This window comes from Alosa pseudoharengus, unplaced genomic scaffold (assembly GCF_046254945.1).
Source record: "Alosa pseudoharengus isolate Yale_2024_CS ecotype anadromous, Long Island Sound unplaced genomic scaffold, YU_APseudo_1.1 YU_APseudo_1.1_scf_3, whole genome shotgun sequence".
NCBI lineage: Eukaryota > Metazoa > Chordata > Actinopteri > Clupeiformes > Clupeidae > Alosa > Alosa pseudoharengus.
In genome coordinates this window covers 42,696,558-42,702,601 of record NW_027468718.1, presented here as the reverse complement: position 1 = coordinate 42,702,601, position 6,044 = coordinate 42,696,558, and positions in this window count along the sequence as shown.

Here is a 6,044-nt window from a genome sequence, read left to right as displayed (position 1 = left end):
TTTGGTGTAGGCCTATTTCCGCTTAATTTCTGCTTCAATTTATGCAACACTATGGCCTGCATCGCTTCCGCGTCATTACAAATGCACGTCTTTGTGTTTCTCGCGTGTAGCCTTCCTGAAATCTTTGCGCAGCGATTTTAGGTTTGAATGAAGCTCTGCATGTCTACATAGTGGAGCAGAGTACAAATGAGATTTGTCACCGTACTTGGAACTATCGTCTATTTTAATCAGTATCGTTGTTTGTCGCAATTAAAAATGGTCTCAAGGGCCGGATTACATTATTATTTTGACATACGTCGCGGGCCGGGTGTTTGAGACCCCTGGTTTAGATGGACCCAAATCAAAGGTCAAATTCAGAAAAGGTCAAATTTGGTGTTTTGTCCATAAACCTCACATTGCTGGTATTATAGCATAGGGTTTGGTGCCAAAAAGCAAATATATTCTACAAGGTAGTGTGCAAAAGAGGACCACATAAACAATACAACATTATAAAACATTTTTTAGGCTGATGATTGATCTCTTTAACAAGAAATTGTGCCTAAAATTCTTGAAATTGTCCACTTAAAAACATAATACTTCAATACCAATACTATCAATTCATGCCTATAGTGTGCTTGAGTGTAGGCCTAGCCTGCTCTGCCAGTTCTTGTCTACACCCATTCAGAGCACAAAGTGCAGAGATCTCTGTTAAATCAAGTTTAATTGACTTTTACATAGCTAGTACCAGCTGAAGTCTGTATAGGCCTTCCGTAGCCTATGTAAGTGTGCTGTGAAGAAAAGAAAGGGTAAAAGGATCAGATAGACAAACAGACAGGTGAGTGTGTGTGTGTGTGTGTAAGAGAGAGAAAGAGAAAAAGAGACACTAGCAGTGACAGTTGGCTGTTGATAGCTGGCAGTTATAGAATTTAGAATATCGAATAACCTGAAGCACATAGTGCTCTGTTCTTTATGGTTGGTGATATTACTGACCTTCTAGCCTTCTACATTTGAGCAAGCACATTTTCATAGTTCATGGTGGCACAGTCTAGTTAGGTTATATTCTGAGGTGTGTCTTTCTTTTAGTCAGGACGGCACACATATTCTAAAAGAAACAGATTTTGGGCTATGTATCCAGTGGACTGGTGAATGACCCATCAGAGACACATGCCAAATTCTTGTTTTTGTCCATGAGAGAGTATGGAGATGGTGATCACAGATCAACCAACAATTACAACGTTACAGTGCAGTTATTTTACAACAGAACAAAGCAGTTTGGCACAGGAACTGCTACAAATCCACCTGTAACAGTGAGCATCTGCAGCATGCTAAGATTCACTACTAGAAATCATGTGAAGCAGGCAGGACTCAGTGTCTTCAGAAAAGATGTGGTAGACCATCTTCTGAACCTGCAGAAACACCTGCAACTGCATCAAGTCCATCTAGAGGGACTTTGTACACTTGTTCAGCAGCAGCTGCTGCCAGCATAGATAAGCAGAAAAAAGAGCGTCTTCATGAGGTGTCCTCTTTCAATGCAGGCAACCAACCAAGAGATATAAGTAATATTTTGAAGTCAATGACTTTTAACAGGTAGCCAGTGTAAAGATGCTAGGATGGGGGAAATATGTTCATAGTTTTTTTTGTTTAAGCAGCTGCATTTTGTATAAGCTGTAAGCTCTTTAGACAGGTATTATTACAGCCAGCATAATAGTATTGCAATAGCATTGTAATAGTCTATCCTGGTGACAAAAGCATGGATTAATTTCTCGGCATCTGGTAAGGACTTCCTTATCTTTGAAATGTTCCTTAAATGGTAAAATGACGTTTTGGTGATCTGTTTTATGTGATTATTTAGTGCTAGGTCCTGGTCAATTATAACTCCTAACACTTGTGGATGAGGTCAGTGGAAGATCACCATATGTAGCCTGTGATGTGGATAGGATATCCCTCATCTTTTTAGAACCTAAAGCCATGAATTCAATGAGTTCATGGCTTTAGGTTCATGAGTTCAAAAGCAGGAAATTATTCATCATCCATGTCTTTATATCTCTTATACATGTGTCAAGTTTGGCTAACAGGGTTAATTCATCAGGTTTTATGGAGAGGTATAGTTGTGTATCATCTGCTAAACAACAGGGGCCCCAGTGCTGAGCCTTGAGGCACTCCATATTTTACCATAATCTGGGTAGATGGTTTATTATGGACCTGTACAAATTGTTGACGGTTAGGAAGGTGTGATCTAAACCAAGCGAGTGCTGAGTCTTTGATGCCTATCAAATTTTCAAGCCTAAGTAGGATGGTCTATGGTGTCAAAGGCAGCGCTGAGGTCCAGGAGGACCAGTATTGATACAAGGCTAGGTTTTTTGAGGGAGGGCTTAATAACAGATGTCTTAAACGACTGCGTACATGAAATGTATGGTGTTAATTACAGTGAAATATACAATTGAAAAAAAATAGGGTTGAAACAGGTTGAAACAGGACATCATTTTTCTCCATGTTCAATGACCTCTAAAGACAGTCCAACCACTCTCCAAAAATTAACATTCCAAACCCACAGAAACCACATAGGCCCCCTGACTATGGGTGGTGTTTAAGGTTTTGGTTTAATTTTCTGATTGCCCTTTTTTAGTCTTAACATTTTGACCAGTAAAACATACATGTGAACAATTTAAACTCTGAATTTTATAGTGCTTTGATTTAAATCCATCCAGTTACTAGCCCCTTCATTTGAGATTTATTATGAAAGGATGGCACAGAAAGCAAGTTCTGTTATCTGTCAATAGGAGGTGCAACTCCGCACTAGTATCATGTCATCTTTACCCTTGCCCCCCATTAGGGTGCGGAGGGTATCATAATCAGGTCTGCCTATCTGTTTCTGTGTATTTGTGTCTGGTCACATAGGCTAGCTTATTATAGACCCTTTCAACAATAAAAACAAAAACAATGCTTGAACATTCTATTTGGTTCCCAATCTACGTCCTCTGCATTAAGATAACATATTGAATGTTAAAAAGGAAGTGGGGCCAACTATGATGCTGATAATGGAACTCTCTTGAAAGGGTCAATCTTTGGTCTATACGGCTCTTCACAATGCTAGTAGAATGTTCCATTGACTTGAATGGGATTTCCCAACGTTCTATGGTAAAAACCGCTGCAAACCAGAGTCATGGTAATAATAATATAATAATAATAATCTTTATTTATATAGCACTTTTCAAAACAAAGTTACAAAGTGCTGTACAATATCAACATAAATGAAAATGCAAATAAGACATAATAATATAACAATCAAATAATATATACTAATTCAATTAGAACTTAACATAAATTTGAAAAAGGAAAATAAACTTACACTGAAATAAAACTTGACACTGAAATAAAACTTAGGATACTGAAATAAAACTTGACACTGAAATAAAACTTACTGAAATAAAACTTGACACCGAAATAAAACTTACTGAAATAAAACTTAATAAACTTAACAGAAAATGAAGTATATTACTTAACCCTTAGAACCTGATTGACGCAAAGTGCGTCAAAAAACACACCCTTTCTTCTCTGTTACATTGCTCCGGAACGGTTCATCGCAGCGAGATGAAACCTTTATTGCACGACAGAGCAGAAGTGGGGCTTTCCAACGAGACTACACACTTGTCTGTACGATCAAGTATAAAAATTAAAAAAAATCATGAAATTAAATCAAATTGCATCATATTTACAGTCTATACTTCTCTGCGTTCACCTGCACACACATTACTCTAGTTTGAATTACTCGCGAACCCGTGATCGCATCGATATGGCAAGCATATCAGATGAAAGAAGGGGCACAGGGCTATCCATTGGTACCATGTTTATCAATCCTTCTGGCTTATAAAACCAGACGAAATGACTGCAAAATAATAACGTCATGTACACAGACCAACGCTGCACACTCATTACTCTCGTTTGAATTACTCGCAGACCCGTGATCACATAGATATGCCACGCATGTCAGATGAAAGAGGAGACTCAGAGCTATCATTTGATACCAAGTACATCCTTCTGGGTTATAAAACAGACGAAGTGACAGCAAAATAATAACTTCATATAGCTGGACTTAACCCACGTTTTTGTCTGTTCTTGTGGCAAAGCATGTTTATAATCCAATGCTATCATGTGTTTCTCTATGGCAAAGCATGTTCATATTCCGGTTTTGAGATCCTAGCAAATTCCTGCATGGCATCAAATTCAAGGCTCACATTGCATCCCAATTTGTTCAACAAATAAACACCTTTTTTGCCTTTACTTTGTTCATGGCAATGCAGTAAAGAGTTGAGAATTATTATGACTGCATACACACAGGCACGCAGGCTAACACGCAACCTCGGGTCAAGTCAGGTCAGATCAGTTCGTGTCACAGATATGGAGCGCAGAAAGGTCATTTTTCATCACTAAATAAAAAATGGCATTTATTTCCGTAAATCACACAGCAAATATTTCTGTAAATTGCTCAGCCCCAGAGTATCCCTCCAACATGGCAATTATATTGCCCGATTCAGGACAGTCTGCCCTACACACACATGAAATGCATGTAGAGCTGTGAGCTTGCTGTGGTGAGATACATGTCGAAATATAAGAAATCAAAATAAAATCAATGCTAGTATTAATACATGAAATGATGGCAGATCTGAATAGCCTAGACTCTCCTGAAAAAAACAATATATAATATATGTGTGTGGCACTTACAATGACCAGAATAAATCCTTATGAATAAAGGTAGTGAAAATGCTAAAAAAGGTAGTGAAAATGCTAAAAACAGCTTAGGGTTCTAAGGGTTAAACAAAACTAAGGAAGGCTTGCTTGTAAAGATGAGTTTTAAGGAGGGATTTAAAAGAGCATACTGACTTGGCTGACCTGATTTCATCAGGCAGGTCATTCCAGAGCCTAGGTGCCCTGAAACTAAATGTTCTCTCCCCTTTAGTTTTGAGATTGACCTTAGGAATAGTTAGGAAACCACTACCAGATGATCTTAAAGTACGCACAGGTGTATAAGGTACTAGGAGATCAGATATGTAGTTGGGAGACAGGCCATGTAGAGCTTTAAAAGTAATCAGAAGAATCTTGAAATCAATTCTAAAGCTTACTGGGAGCCAGTGCAGTGAGGCTAAAACAGGAGTAATGTGATTACAGTACTTTGTCTTAGTAAGAAACCGGGCAGCTGAATTCTGAACAGTTTGAAGTCTCTTTATAGATTTTTGGTTCAGACAAGAAAAAAGACTATTGCAGTAATCCAGGCGTGAAGAAATATATGCATGTATAATGGTCTCAGTGTCTTGAAAAGTTAAGATGGAACTAATCTTGGAAATATTTCTGAGGTGATAGAAACAAGACTGTATGAGCTTTGTGATGTGACGTTCAAAGCTTAAATTACTGTCAAACCAGACACCAAGATTCTTTGCAACAGGTTTTACACAGTCTAAAAATTAAAAGGGACCTAAGGATGGTATCATTTGTTTCACTATGTGCTGGGATCCAATGATGAGGACTTCTGTTTTGTCAGAATTCAACTGGAGGAAATTGTTTGACATCCAGTTTTTTATGTCACAAAGACATTCATTTAAGGAATTCAGCATACTAGGATCAGAGGAACTAATGGGCAGGTACAGCTGTGTATCATCAGCATAGAAGTGGAATGAGACACAGTGTTTCTGGATAATGTGCCCAAGAGGAAGCATGTATAAACAAAATAAGATTGGTCCTAAAACTGACCCTTGAGGTACCCCATACTTGACAGGAGAAAATGAAGATGTGTAACTGTTTGCAGAAACACAAAACTTCCTATTTGACAAGTAAGAGGTGCGACAACTCCATTGACGCTCCATTGTTCCATTTTTTTGCAACAATGGCAGCTAATGGAAGCCTCAAATAGTTCCCGGAAGTTAACAATTAATAACAGCAGTGCAGGTATAGACTGTTTGTAGCCAACATTTCAGACTCAGATTTACATTCCTTTGCCTCATCCGAATAATAGTAATTAACAGTAATAGTAGTAAAGTAATAGTAGGCTATCAATAGCCTAATTATAATAA